At 37.2% G+C, this 15,693-nt stretch overlaps 1 protein-coding gene across 3 annotated transcripts in view; it reads right to left on the reverse strand.

The window, feature by feature from the left end:
* Window positions 1-15,693, reverse strand: part of BTBD9 (BTB domain containing 9) — a 500,550-nt gene that overhangs the window by 399,643 nt on the left and 85,214 nt on the right. The gene's annotated exons all lie outside the window — the stretch shown is intronic.

A 15,693-nucleotide genomic window follows, 5' to 3' on the forward strand; every position in this document is an offset into this window, starting at 1 on the left:
ACTTCTATCCTAAAATAGTATACTCAGCAAAAATATCATTCAAACATAAAGGATAAATAGACATTTGTAGAAAACAAAAGCTGAGGGATTTAATCAACACCTGAACTTTCCTACAAGAAATGCCAAAGGAAGTTTTTCAATTTGAAAGAAAAAAAATGTTAATGAGCAACAAGAAATCATCTGAAGGTACAAAACTCACTGATAGAGAGTACATAGAAAAATGGAATACTATAACTGTAATTGTGGTATGTAAACTATTCACATCTTGAGTAGAAAGATTAAAAGACGAACTGATCAAAAATAGAAACTACAACAACTTTTGAAGACAGACAGCATAATATATAAATAGAAGCAACAAAGTTTTTAAAAAAGCAAGGAAGTAAAGTTCAAGTGTAAAGTTTTTATGAGTTTTCTCTATGTTTGTGTATTTGTTTATGCAATTATGCAATCACCATTAAGTTGTCCTCAGTTTAAAATAATGGGTTATATTATTGTTAAGCCTCACGATAACCTCAAATCAAAAAACCTACAACAGGGAGAGGCAGGGAGAAGGCAGAGCTAGGTGGATGAAGAAAAGGCTCCACTGATCACCTCCACCCTTGCTCCTGCAAGGACATCAATTTAACAACTATCTACACAGAAAAATCACTTTCATAAGAACCAAAACTCAGGTGAGAACTCACAGTACCTGGTTTTAACTTCCTATCATTGAAAGAGATACCAAGAGGATAGGAAGAAGTCTTGAATGGCCAACACCACCTGCTCCCCATCACCTGGCAGTAGCCACATGAGGCAGAGAAAGAATCTGTGCACTTAGGAGAGGGAGAGCAGCAGCGGCAAGGCATTGTATTAAATTCAGTGGTGCCCTGTCATAGCAGAAAGCAAAACTGGGCTGAACTCAGCTGATGCCCACCCACAGTGAGGAACATTTAGACGAGCCCTAGCCAGAGGGGAATTGCCAATCCCAGCAGTTAGAACTTGAGTTTCAGCAAGTCTCGCCAACGTGGGCTTAAGTTCTCTGGGATCCTAAATAAATTGAAAGGCAGTCTAGGCCATAAGAGACTAAACTCCTAGGTGAGTTATAGTGCTGAACTGGACTCAGAGCCAAGGGACTGAGGGGTCAAGTGACCTACTGAGACAACAGCCAGGGCAGCTAAAGGAGTGTTTTTGCTATCCCTTCCCCAACCACAGGCTGCACAGCTTATTGCTCCAAAGAGACCCCTTCCTTCCACTTGAACCGAGGAGAAGGCACCGTAAAAAGGACTGTGTCTTGCATCTTGGATACCAGCTCAGTCACAGTAGGAAAGGACACCAGTCAGAGTCCTCAGGCCCCTTTTCTAGACCCTAGCTCTCCAATGATATTTCTAGACGTACCTTAGCCAAGAAGGTAACCTGCTGCCTTGAAGGGAAGGACACAGTCCTCACAGGATCCATCACCTGCTGACTAAAGCACCCTTGGGCCCTTAACAACCAGCAGCAATACCCAGGCAGTATACCATGGGTCTTGGGTGAGACTCAGCATATGCCCAGCTGTGGTAGCTATAGGGAGAGACTCCTGCTTGAGAAAAGTGAAAGGAAAAGTAAGAGGGGCTTTGTCTTGCACCTTAGGTACCACCTTGGCCACAGGGGAGCAGAGCACCAAACGGGCACCATCACTAAAAGGAAGACAGGAATGAAGAGAACACAGAACAACCAGGAAACAAATGACAAAATGGCAGGGTAAGTAATTACTTATCAATGATAACACTGAATGTTAATGGACTAAACTCTCCAATCAAAAGACACAGAATGGCTGAATGAATTAAACAAAACAAACAAACAAAAAACAAGATCCAACAATCTATTACCTACAAGAAACATACTTCACCTATAAAGACACACATAGACTGAAAATAAAGGGATGGAAAAAGACATTCCCTGCTAATGGAAACCAAAAAGAACAGAAGTAGCTATAATTATATCAGACAAAGTAGATTTCAAAACAAAAACTGTAAGATGCAAAGGGGTCACTATATATGATACAGGGGTCAATTCAGTAAAAGAATATAACAACTGCAAATAGACATGCACCGAACACTGGAGCACCCAGATATGTAAAACAAATATTAGAGCTAAAGACAGATACTCTAACAGAAAAACAGCTGGAGACTTCCACACCCCACATCCAACACTGAACAGATCTTCCAAACAGAAAATCAACAAGAAATATCAGGCTCGATCTGTACTTATAGACCAAATGATCTAATAGATACTTACAGAAAATGTCATCTAATGGTTGCAGAATACACATTCTTTTCCACAGCATATGGAATGTTATCAAGACTAGATCATATGTTAAGTCACAACAAGTCTTGAAACATTTAAAAAATTGAAATAATATTAATCATCTTTTCTGATCACAATGTAATAAATCAATAAAATAATTTGTAAACTATACAAACATATACAAATTAAACAATATGCTCCCGAATAACCAGTGAGTCAATGAAGAAATTAAAAAAGAAATTGAAAAACTTCTTCAAACAAATGATAATGAAAATACCGAAACCTACAGCATTTGATGAAAGCAGTAGTAAGAGGAAAGTTTACAGATACAAGTGCCTACATCAAAAAAGAAAAACTTCAAATAAACAACCTAATGATGCATCTTAAAGAATTAGAAAAGTAAGAGCAAATCAAACCAAAAATGAGTGGAAGAAAAGAAATAATAAAGATCATAACAGAAATAAATGAAATTGAAACAAACAAAGTGGAAAGATTGATGAAAGATGAAACGAAGAGTAGTTTTTTGAAAAGAAAATTGACAGACCTTTAATCTAACTAAGAAAAAAGGAGAGAAGATAACATTTTTTGTAAAAAAAATCAGAGATGAAAAATGAGACTTTATAACTGATATTGCAGAAATTCAAAGGATTATTAGAGGCTGCTATGAGCAATCAATCATATGCCAATAAATTGGAAAACCTAGAATAAATGCATCAATCCCTAGACACATAAAACCTACCAAGACTGAACCATGAAGAAATATAAAACTTAAACAGACCAAGAAGAAGTAATGCAATCAAATCCATTAAAAATTCTCCCAGCAGGCCGGGTACAGTGGCTCGCCCCTATAATCCCAGCACTTTGGGAGGCCGAGACAGGTGGACCACCTGAGTTCAGAAATTTGAGACCAGCCTGGCCAACATGACAAAACCCTGTATCTACTAAAAGTATAAAAATTAGCCAGGCATAGTGGCAGGCACCTGTAATCCCAGCTACTCAGGAGGCTAAGGCAGGAGAATCTCTTGAACCTGGGAGGCGGAGGTTGCAGTGAGCCAAGATTGTGCCACTGCACTCCAGCCTGGGTGACAAGAGTGAGACTCTGCCTCAAAAAAAAAAAAAAAAAAAAAAAAAATTATCTTAGCAAAGAAAATCCTAGGACTCAATGGCTTAACTGATACCAATTCTACTCAAACTATTCCTCCCTGCCCAAAAAAAGGAGGAGGGAATACTTCCAAACTCATTTTACAAGACCAGTATTACCCTGATACCAAAACCAGGCACAGACAAATTGAAAAAATAAAACTACAAGTCAATATCCCTGATGAACACTGATGCAAAAATACTAGCAAAATGAATAGAACAACACATTAAAAAGGTCACTCATCATGACTGAAGTCTGAAGTTTATCCCAGGGATGCAAGGATAGTTTACCATATGCAACTCAATCAATGTGAACATCATTTCAAAAGAATGAAGGACAAAAACCATATCATCATTTCAACTGATGCTGAAAAAGCATTTCATAAGATTCAACATCCCTTCATGAGAAAAATCCTCAAGAAACTGGTTGCAGAAAGAATAGACTTCAACATAACAAAAGCCATATAAGACAGACCTGCAGCTAGTATCACTAAATAGGGAAAAACTGAAATCATTTCTTCTAAGATCTGGAACATGACAAGGATGCTCACTTTCACCGTTATCCAATGTAGTAGTGGAAGCCCTAGCCAAAGCAATGAGACAAGAGAAAGAAATAAAGAGCATCCAATTTGGAAATGAAGAAATCAAATTATCCTTGTTTGAAGAGGGTATGATCTTATACTTGGAAAGATCTAAAGACTCCACCAAAAAAACTATTAGAACTGATCAATTCAGTAGACTTGCAAGACAGAAAAATCAGCATACAAAAATCAGTAGCACTTCTATACATCAATGGCAAACAATCTGAAAAAGAAAACAAGAAAGTAATCCCATTTATAACACCTACACATAAAATTAAATATCTAGGAATTAACTTAACAAAGGAAGTAAAAGATGTCTACAATGAAAACTATAAAAATCCTAAAGTCAATATGGAACTATAAGAGACCTGCAGAAGCCAAAGCTATCCTAACCCAAGAGGACAAAACTGAAAGGAATCACATTACCTGACTTCAAATTGTATGACAAAGCTATAGTAACCAAAACAGCATGTTACTGGCATTAAAAAAAAAAAAAAATACATGACCAATGGAACAGAACTGAGAACCCAGAAACAAATCAACACATCTACAGTGAAAGCATTTTCAACAAAGGTGCTGAAAACATACACTGGGAAAAGGATAGTATCTTCAACAAATAGTGCTGGGAAAACTAAATATCCATATGCAGAAAATGAAAATCTGTCCACATCAAAAACCAAATCAAAATGGATTAAGGACTTAAATATACTATCTCAAACTTTGAAACTACTAAAAGAAAACATTGAGGAAACTCTCCAGGACATTGAAGTGGGCAAAGATTGCTTGAATAATACTCTAAAAGCATAGGCAAGCAAAGCAAAAATGGATAAATGGGATCACATCAAATGAAAAGGTTTCTGCATAGAAAAAGAAACAATCAACAAAGTGAAGAAACAACCCACATAATGGGTAAAAATATTTGCAAACTATTCATCTGACAAGCAATTAATAACTAGACTAAATAGGAACCTCAAACACTCTACAAGAAAAAAATATAATAATTCATTGAACAGACATGTCTCAAAAGAAGACATACAAATGGCAAACAGGTTTATGGAAAGGTGTGCAACATCATTGATCATCAGAGAAATGCTAATAAAAACTGAAATGAGGTATGATCTCATCCCAGTTAAAATGGCTTTTATCCAAAAGGCAGGCAATAATAAATGCTGTCAAGGACGTGGAGAAAAAGGAACCCCTGTACACTGTTGGTGGAAATGTACGTTAGTATAAACTACTATAGAGGCCAGTTTGGAGGTTCTTCAGAAAACTAAACATAAAACTACCATATGATTCAATAACCCTACTGCTAGGGATATACCCAAAAGAAAGGAAATCAGTATATCGAAAAGTTATCTGCACTCCTATATTTACTATAGCACTATTCACAATAGCGGAGATTTGGAAGCAATCAAAATGTCCCTCAGCTGACAAATGGATAAAGAAAATGAGGTACACAGTGGAGTAATATTCAGCCATAAAAAAGAGTAAGATCCTATCATTTGCACAACATAGTAATGTTAAGTAAATAAGCCAGGCACGAAAAGACAAACTTCACATGTGCTTACTTATTTATGAGAGCTAAAAAACTGAAAACAATTGAATTCATGGAGATAGAAAGTAGAGTCATGGTTACCAGAGGCTGAGAAGAGTGCTGGAGTGGAGGAAAGTGGGGATGGTTAATGGGTACAAAAATCTAGTTAGACAGAATGAATAAAATCTAGCATTTGACAGCACAATAGGGTGACTACAGTCAACAGTAACTTATTACACATGTGAAAATAGCTAAAAGAGTATCACTGGATTGTTTGTAACACAGAGAAAAGAACAAATGCTTGAGATGATGGATGTCCCATTTACCCTGATGTGATTACTACACATTGTATGCCTGTATCAAATATCTTATGTAACTCAGAAACATATACATATACTACACAGCCACAAAAAGTTCTTTAAAAATCTAATTGGAAATACTTATAGATTGCAGAATTGTTGCATTGCTTTGTGTATAGAGAATTACATAGGAATTAAGGTAGTGCTTGATAAGTCTATACTCCAAAAAACCGAGTTAAATGATCCAAATGAACAAATGACTACAACAGCCATACTCTTAACCTCAGAAACAACCACTCCCCTATAAAGTGCTTAGCTATACTCTCTCAGAATTTATTTCAGTTTGAATTTCCTTTTATTATCTTCCACAAATGGCCAGCAGGCCTTCTGACGGATGTATGTTTGTGGATATGTAAATATACACAGATTATCAAAGACTCCTGCAAGACAGGACAGAATTCTATCAATTTCTGCAGATTTTGTGAACTAATGTGTCTGGTTAATCTTCCATTTTAACACAAGGCAAATGTTTCTCTTTAATTTTTATTTAATTTTGAGAGGTGAGAATGGGGAGTTAGGGAAAGTGCTTCACTTTGATTACCAGGTATTGACAACATGACATGGAATTTTCTGCTCTGCACAAAGAAAACATTAGATGAAAGACTGAATGGTAGACGTCTAAAACTTGTCCTCTCTTCTTCCACAGCAAATTTTAGCTGGCACATGGCTACTGAACTTAAGACTACACTTTCCATTTTCCTTTGCCAGTAAGTACAGCCAGTAGCTAAGTTCTCACCAAAGAAATACGAGTCGTAGTGATATATAACACTTTCAAGCCTTAGTCTTAATACACTGGCATACTCTCCTCTGCTATCATAGAGTCCACCAAAGGAACCATAGAAGTCACCCTGAAGGATGGCAGAGCCACCCTACCAGCCTGAGTACCATGAGGTCATGAAAAAGAGCCTGGCTACCAGCCCTGGACTGTTAAGTGAAAGAAAAATAACCTTCTACTCTTTATCAAAGTCCTTGGGTCTCTTTGATGCAATTGATTAATCTGTACTCTTACTAATAGTTACTGATAAAATTAAACATCAGACCCGTATGTTAGAGTCCAAAACCACTCTTTGCAAATTTGTAGTACTGAAGTACTAATTTGTCAGAAAGAATATCTCAGTATAAATCTATTCCTACACACTTGATGCCTAGGAATTCATTAGTTTTTTAAGATAAAAAAGTAATGGTTAAGTCCATAGTGTTAAACCCAAGAGAAAGAATTGCAAATTACTTTGGGGAAATTAAGGGGTTTCTGAGGAACACACGCATTGTCAACACTAACAATAAAAGGCAAATGGGAGTGGGAGGAGTAGGAGACACGAATAAGTATTCATTGTGATTTTAATTCTGCAACCCAAGTACATTCTGGGACTGACAGGTATTATCTACATAATATTTTACCATTCTTATATATAAGCAGAAGTAATTTCTTTTAACATTTCTAATATATAAGCAGGAGTGATTTCAATACGACCAAATTATTATCTAGATTAGTTTTTCATCAAAATTTACCTTAGTAAATAGCCTTTGTTTATCTTTTTGTTTTTAAAGAAACACCTAGTCTGGGTGCAGTGGCTCAATCATAGTTTACTGTCACCTCAAACACTTGGACTTGAGCTGCCGTTCCACCTTAGACTCCAGAGGAGCTGGGACTACAGGCATATGTCACCATAGCTAGCTAATTCTTTTCTTTTCTTTCTTTTTCTTTTGAAGCAGAGTCTTGCTCTGTTGTCAAGGCCAGAGTGCACCAGTGCAATCTCAGCTCACTGAAACCTCTGCCTCCCAGGCTCATGTGTTCCCTACACCTCATGAGTAGTTGGGACTGTAGGTACATAACACCACACCCAGCTAATTTGGTGGGAGGTTGTTTTGTTTTTTTGTTTTTGAGACAGGGTCTTGACTATGTTGCCCAGGATGGTTTCGAACTCCTGAGCTCAAGTGATTCACCAACCTTGACCTCCCAAAATGCTGGGATTAAAGCACACCTAACTAATTTTAAGACAGAGTTTCACTATGTTGCCTGGGCAAACTCTCAAACTCCTAGCCTCAAGCAATCCTCCCATCTTGGCATCTCAAAGCACTAGGATTACAGGCATGAGGCTGCACCCAGACCTGTTTACCAAATTTTTAATAACATTTGCAATATTTAATGTAAAAATAATGACTGTATCTTGGTTCAACCCAGTAATACCAACTTCAGTCTTATTAAGTATATTTATTCCTCTAACCAAATGAACTTGGGGTTAATACTAATCTCAAATATGGGTAGACATTCAGTAAAGAATCTGAGACACTGGTGTCTGAATTCACGTAGGCCAGGTGGCTGATGTTACAAGTATTTATAACCAGAAGACCACTGTTCTACTCAAGAATTATATTGTGCCACAGCCAACTTTTGATATTAACCAAAGGCAGATGCACAGATAATCAAAAATAATTTGCAAATCACTATTAGTTGGCTTTAAATGGTCTATTAATTTTTAAAAGATATTTATTTGATTATATTTTTCTCAGGATAATACGAAAAATGACTATATTCCTTGGGTACAAGCCAAATGATGAAAGCAAAACTAGTGGTTAAACCAATTCAATTTGGGTGCAAAAACCCACAACAAATAAAATAGAAAGTAAACCAATTGTAAGAGATAAATGAGATTTGACTGTAGGCATTAAAATATTTTAAAACATGATTCTGTGTTAGGCTCACAGATGTTCAACTAAAGAAAAATAGTGCTCTATTAGAGTTCACAGGCTAAGAGAAATAAATATTTCTAGAAACTTCTAGGTGGTTGGACTGCCAATCTTAAAGGTTTCTCAGAGTAGAGATGTTGATGTTATTAGTGCTTTTTTCTTAAAAGTCAAGGCTCTTTATCAATACCTAAAATGAATGGAACATGTTAATCATAAGCATTTCTATATGTACTCCAAATTTTAAAATGGGACTGAAATAGTTTGGAACTCAAAAGTATACTAGGGGCACAGGCACCAAAAGGGGGCATACAGAAAAGTAGCATTTTTCTTCTTCTACCTTGCTACTGTGCCAAAGATCAAACAACTTTTGGCCTGGGTCAAGTTCCATCTTTTGATTTTGTTCAGTGCCTAAGAAATCATTGGCATGTAATAAATGCTAAGTAATAATACAAATGGTGGAGGTATAATAAATTAATATGAAATGCTCCATAGGGGCTCTGATTTTACGGATTAGGCTAGTAATCCATGAGCCATATTTTTGATAAATTGGTTTATGTTACAATAAACTTTATTGTATTACAACAGATTCTGCTGGCTTACAGCATATTACAGACTTGCAAATCCCAAACCTATAAAGCATTTATTTTTTATTTAAGATTGATAAAATCATGTCCATCTTAAGATGCCTCTGGGCACTTATATGGTATAAAAGCAGATACAAAATTCTAAGAAAAAGAAAAGCCTGGCTCTGTTCAGATTTACTTTTTGTTCTTTTTTAAGCACTAAACAAAAGCAGTATGTCTTATACCTGAAGGTCAACCCAAAGTGCAAACTTTATAAAGATTTATAGAATAAAAAGTCTATCTCAAGAAAACACTGCTATCCCTGGACAGCAAAGACTTGTGCTGACTAGCAGGAGAGCTTCACCAGTGCCTCACTGGAAGCGAATGTTAAGATACCTAAGGGTTTAGGTATAAATTTTTTAACAACATAAAATCACTACTCTGAATTTAAGTCCAAAGCAAAGTAGAGCTGTGAAGTATCTCATGCTGCGTTCTATGATGCTACATGCTAGAGTGGCAATACTTTATACACAGCATTGCCTTCCCGTGGTGTGTACTAAACAAGGACCTTCTCTTTCACACACATTCACAGCTTGATGAGAAGGACATCAAGTCAAGAAAACACAGTAGCTGTCTTAATGTTGGACACAGGTATAACAATGAATAGAAACTTAAAGACAATGTTTCTGGTCAACTCAGATGAAAGACTCCTTAAGTACATATGATTCATATTTATTCAAATGTTTGTTTTTAAGCCTCCCCCATATAAAAAGCACGAAAAAAAAGAATGTAAGAATAATAAAATATTTGAACATGTTATTACTGACAACAGACAATAAGACCATGGTTTTGTTTTTTTGTTTTACTAGTATATTACCAATGCATATACAATACCTTACATAGAGAAGGTACTCAAAATATTTGAGGAATATGGAAATAAGAACAGGAAGAGGGAAGAATTCAAAAAGGAGGGTATTTTATAACTGGAAGATGGACATAGAAGCCAATTATAAAACTTTCATTCTGGGATTGACCCACACTGAAATCTCTGCTAAGAATTAGTCAAAGCTGCTTTCTTCCTCTGCTTCTAGAAAGTTTAATATAAAGCCAGCCATCTCTTCCATTTGTATATGAGTAGAAATTCTAAGATTCCTAGGATCTCTGCCATGCTTACTAAAGAGGTATTGCTGAAATAGGAAACTTCTATGAACTTGACTATATAATTAACCCATAAATTTATACAGAGAATACATAGAGAGGAGACAGCAGAGATGGTTATCAAGAGAGTACAGTTATGCCTCTACGGCTGGACATATGGCCTTCTCTACCCTCTCCCTAGCTGATTTCATCTACCCCAACAGCTTCAACCAAACTATATGTCAGTAACTCTCAATTTGTTATCTTATGCATATAACAAAAGACCTGTTTTTGAAGAACAAGTCTTGTGTAGCCAACTCTCTCTGGAAACTTCCATTTGATGACTTACATGCATCTAAAACTTGGTAAGTCTCAACTAAATGTTTGGTCTTCCCATACCCACAGTATGTCTTTCTTCCATGTTTCCCTATCTCAGCAAAATGTACCCCATTCACCTACTTGTTCATGCCAAAAACCCAGTGTCAAGGATGTCTCCCTTTCACTCTCTCCTTTACCCATTCTCTTCCACAGCCACTCTATCCATCACATTTGTCATTATCACCCTCAAAATATACCTCAATTTCATTTTCCCCCTGCATTTCCACTGCCATCACTCTAATCCAGAGATTGCAAAGTACCATCTACGAGATCCTATCTGACTGGCAAGGCTATTCCATCTGGCCCAGAATATTTTTATAAACTACTTAAATTAACTGATAATATTTATAAGTTGAAGAGTTTAACAAAAACACTCTAGATTCCTTACTTTTCTTGGAAAATTTAAAAAGCTGGCAACACTGGGCATATGATTCCACTTGGCCTAACCTGGGTGGGACTCATGAGAGGTTACACCTCTTAATGTGGAGTCTATGTTCTCTATTGTCTCCTAACACTTAGACCAAAAGAAGTTGCTATTATCAATGCAGTTGCAATATTATTTTGCTTATAAGGTTCTATCTTATGCTTTTATGCTACCTGGCCACTGAAAGCAAATGAGTTTGTGAACTACATTCTATTTTACTTCATTAACTCTTTAAAATGTGAACCAGATCATATCACTCCCCTGATTAAATCCTCTAATGACTTCATATTGTCTGAAAATAAAAATCTAAACTCTTACCTAAAAGGCCCTGCATAATCTGACCTATCCAGTCTCATCTCCTGCCCCTCCCCTGACACACCATGCTCCATCTGTACAAGCCTTCTTTCTTGTCCTTGCTACCAAACAAGGAAGGCTCTTCTCACAGATATCCACATGGGTGACTCTTCCCTGTCATTCAGATGTTAGCTCAAACATGACCCTCTAAAAACGTTTCCTCTGACCACAAAGGTATTTTCCTACTTCCCCACCAAAGCTTATAACCCGCCCTCACCATGTTCACTTTCTATCACCTTGTCTTATTTTCTTCATAGCAATCATTGCTCTTTAATATTACCTTGCTTACTGATTTATTTACCTATTGTATATATCACCCCTCTAGAATGTAAATGATGCAGGGACCATGAATGTCTTATTTGCCATTGTAATTCCAGTGATTGGCACTTAGTAATAAATGTTTGTCAAATAAACAATGCACTACAATAACTGCTCTTATCATTTCCAATGGGCTCAGTCAATATCCATTTACAATTCATTTCTCATTTTTTCTAATCTATAGGCTAGCCTTTTTTGCAGGCTGGGGTGCCATGACAGAGCTCATTTACAAATTCAAAAACTATACATTGCACCTGTTCAAGGTACTGAGATCAAACAACCAAAAACCCTGCCCTGAAGGAATTCATAATCTAATAGGGAGGGATGGATGATAAACCAAAAAGTTAGTAAATTATATATAGTAAGTTAGCCCTGCACATCCATGGATTCCACATCCATGGATTCAACCAACCAACTATAGTTCAAAAATATTTTTAAAAAATAACAATAAAACTGTACAAACCTAAAAACCATTACAGTATAACAACTATTTACATAGTATGCACATCATATGAAGTATTATAAGTATTCTTGAGATGACTTTAAATATACAGGAGGATACGCATAGGTTAAAGGCAAATATTATACCATTTTATATAAGAGACTTGAGTATCTGTGGATTTTAGTATCCATGTGATACAACTATATATTATAAGCTGATAAAGACTGAATAAAAATATAAGGGGAAAGAGGGAGTGCTGCGAATGTGTGTCAGTCAATGTGTATGTGTGTGTATGTATGTATAAGAGGAGGGTGGTCAGGAAAGGGCCAACTGAAAGGGTGTCATCTGAGGAAAACTAGAAGGAGGTGAGGAAGGAAGCATTCCAGCTAGAAGAAACAGCAAGTGTACAGGATCCAACGCAGGAGCTCATCTGGTGTGGAACAGCAAGGAGGCCAATGCAGTTGAAGAGTGATGAGGGGGTGGGCCCAGCATGGTGGCTCGCCCCTGTAATCCCAGCACTTTGGGAGGCCAAGGCAGGTGGATCACCTGAGGTCAGGAGTTTGAGACCAGCCTGGGCAACATGGTGAAACCCCGCCTCTATTAAAAATACAAAAATTAGCCAGGAGTGGTGCCGAGCACCTATAATCCCAGCTGCTTGGGAGGCTGAGTCAGGAGAATCACTTGAACCCAAGAGATGGAGGCTGCAGTGAGCCGAAGACTATACCATTGCACTCTAGCCTGGGCAACAGAGCAAGACTCCATCTCAAAAAAAAAAAGAGGAGTGATAAGAGGAGTTGGTTGTAGGAGATGAAGTCTGAGAGGTAAGAGAAAGCCAGATCATGTAGGACACTGCAGACCATTCAAGAAGTTTGGTTTTTACTCTGAGATGAAGAATGATTGGACAGGTTTTTGTTTGTTTGTTTGTTTTCTGAGACAGAGTCTTGCTCTGTCTCCCAGGCTGAAATGCAGTGGTGCAATCTCAGCTCACTGCAACCTCCACTCCCAGGTTCAAGCAATTCTCCTGCCTCAGCCTACTCCCAAATAGCTGGGATTACAGGCACATGCCACCACGTCCAACTAAACATTGTGTTTTTAGTGGAGACAGGTTTCACCATGTTGGCCAGGCTGGTCTTGACCTCTTGACCTCTGGTGATGCACCTGCCTCGGCCTACCAGAGTGCTGGGATCACAGGCATGAGCCACCATGCCCGGCCATGACTGGACAGTTTTAAGAAGGTTTGACTTATGTTCAGAAAGGAACAATCTCTGGGTTTAGATAGTGGCAATGGTTGCACAACTTTGGGAATATACTAAGAAACACTGAATTGCACACTTTAAAAGGATGAATTTCATATGTGAATTATGTCTTAATGTTTTTTAAAAAAACACACAAAATGCTCCAGGGATTGAGAATGGACTCTCAGAATATGAGAATGGAAACAGACAGACAAGGTATCAAGCCACGGCAATAATCTAACAGGGAAGGTGATGCCTTGGATAAGATAGTAGTAATGGATATGGCAAAAAGTGGTTACAATTCTCTACATATTCTGAAGGTAGGTCCCTAGGATTTGCTGATGGATTAGAGGTGGTACATGAGAAAAAGCGATGTAGGATGACACAAAGGTTCTATCCAAGGAGGTTTCTCTTTCCTGAAACAGGCCCTCCCCCTTCCTGCAAGACTTTCTTGTTCTTACTGCCTGGAAAACCGACAAGGGGTTAGGAGTGAATCTACAAAGACAAGAATGAGGACAAATGCCAACATACCAAGAATATCAGAGTGGAAAGACAGAAATAGTCTAGCTTCTGAAGGTACTGTGGAACTCCTATACCAATCTATTATCTGATAAGAAAAAACACCCCAATTATTTAAGCCAAAATTTCCTGTGATTTGTACTAAAATGTATCCCTAACTAATATACATGGTGATGTTTTTAATGCAAATATACTTTGTTTTATTTCTCTTTGATTGACACTTTGCAGATACTGTGATTTTCAAAAATTGAAGGTTTGTAGCAACTCTATGTTGAGCAAGTCTTTTAGCACCGTATTTTCAACAGAGTATGCTTGCTTCATATCTCTCTCATGTTTTGGTAATTCTTGCAATATTTCAAACCTTTTCATTATTATTATATCTGTTATGGCAATCTGTTATCAGTGATCTTTGATGTTACCACTGTAATTGTATTTGGAGTGTCACGAGCCTCACCCATATAAAATGGTGAACTCAAAGGATAAATGTTGCTCGATTTATCTGATTCCTCCATCAACTGGCTGTTCCCCCATGTCCCTCTCTCTCCTCGGGCCTCCCTATTCCCTGAAACATGACAATATTGAAAGTAGGCCAATTAATAATGTGACAATGCCCCCTAAGTGTTCAAGTGAAAGGAAGAGTGATACATCTCTCACTGAGCAATATGGCAAAACCTCCTCTCTACAAAAAATACAAATAATTAGCTGGGTGTGGTGGCACATGCCAGCAGTCCCAGCTACTCAGGAGGCTGAGGTGGGAGGATCACTTAAGCCCAGGAGGTGGAGGCTGCAATGAGCCATGATCATGATTCTGCACTCCAACCTGGGCAACAGAACAAGACCCTGTCTCAAATAATAATAATAATAATGTAAAATAAATATAAACCTGCTTTAAAAAATCCTTTAATAGCTTTTCCTTGCTCTCAAAATAAAGTTCAAAATCCACAGCACTTTCAGCTTCTCTACCCTTGTTCACTTGCTCCATTCACATTCAGTTCTTTGAACCCATCAAGTTCCTTCTCATCTCAGGGTCTCTGTGCATGCTGTTCCTTCTTCCTGAGCCACCTCTCCCTCCCCTTCACCTGGTTACCTCCTGCCTTTCCTCAGGTCTCAGCTTAAACATCATTTCCTCAGGGAGGATCTCTCAAAGAATCCTAAACTTCACAGCACATATCACATGATAAGTGAAATGGTAGAATCAGCTATATAACTGCTTATTTATTATCCATCTTTACTTCTAAAATATAAGTTCCTTGGTGGCAGGGACTTACCTGGCACACTGTCGGCTCTCAGTAATTATATGTTAAATGAATACATGAATGAGTTTCTTTTCTATTGTGAAAATTTTGCTAATTTCTAAGGAGTTTTTTTAAAAAAAGCATTCCTACCTACACAGAAATATTTCAAATTTTCAAATTTTGCAATGAAAGTTACATAAAACACTATTATATCCTTATTTTTTATATTCATTTAGTTATCTCTGATTCAATATTATGTTTCTTTGCAGCAAATCTATAAGTATACTATTCTCTAGAAACACATCAAAAACATTTATATGTTATATTTTCAGTAAGAAGTAACATAATCATTTCAACTTCACTCATTTTTACTCCACCAAAATGGTATAGATTTGCCAGGCTGAAACAATTCATTTCCCTTTCATTTACACACTTATCTGTGAAGGCAGCATGAAGTATGCCATAGGAATCATCTCTCTTCGAAGTCTATTACGTATGCTTTGTAATTTACTGAAAATTGA

Source organism: Callithrix jacchus, chromosome 4 (assembly GCF_049354715.1).
Source record: "Callithrix jacchus isolate 240 chromosome 4, calJac240_pri, whole genome shotgun sequence".
NCBI classification, from domain to species: domain Eukaryota; kingdom Metazoa; phylum Chordata; class Mammalia; order Primates; family Cebidae; genus Callithrix; species Callithrix jacchus.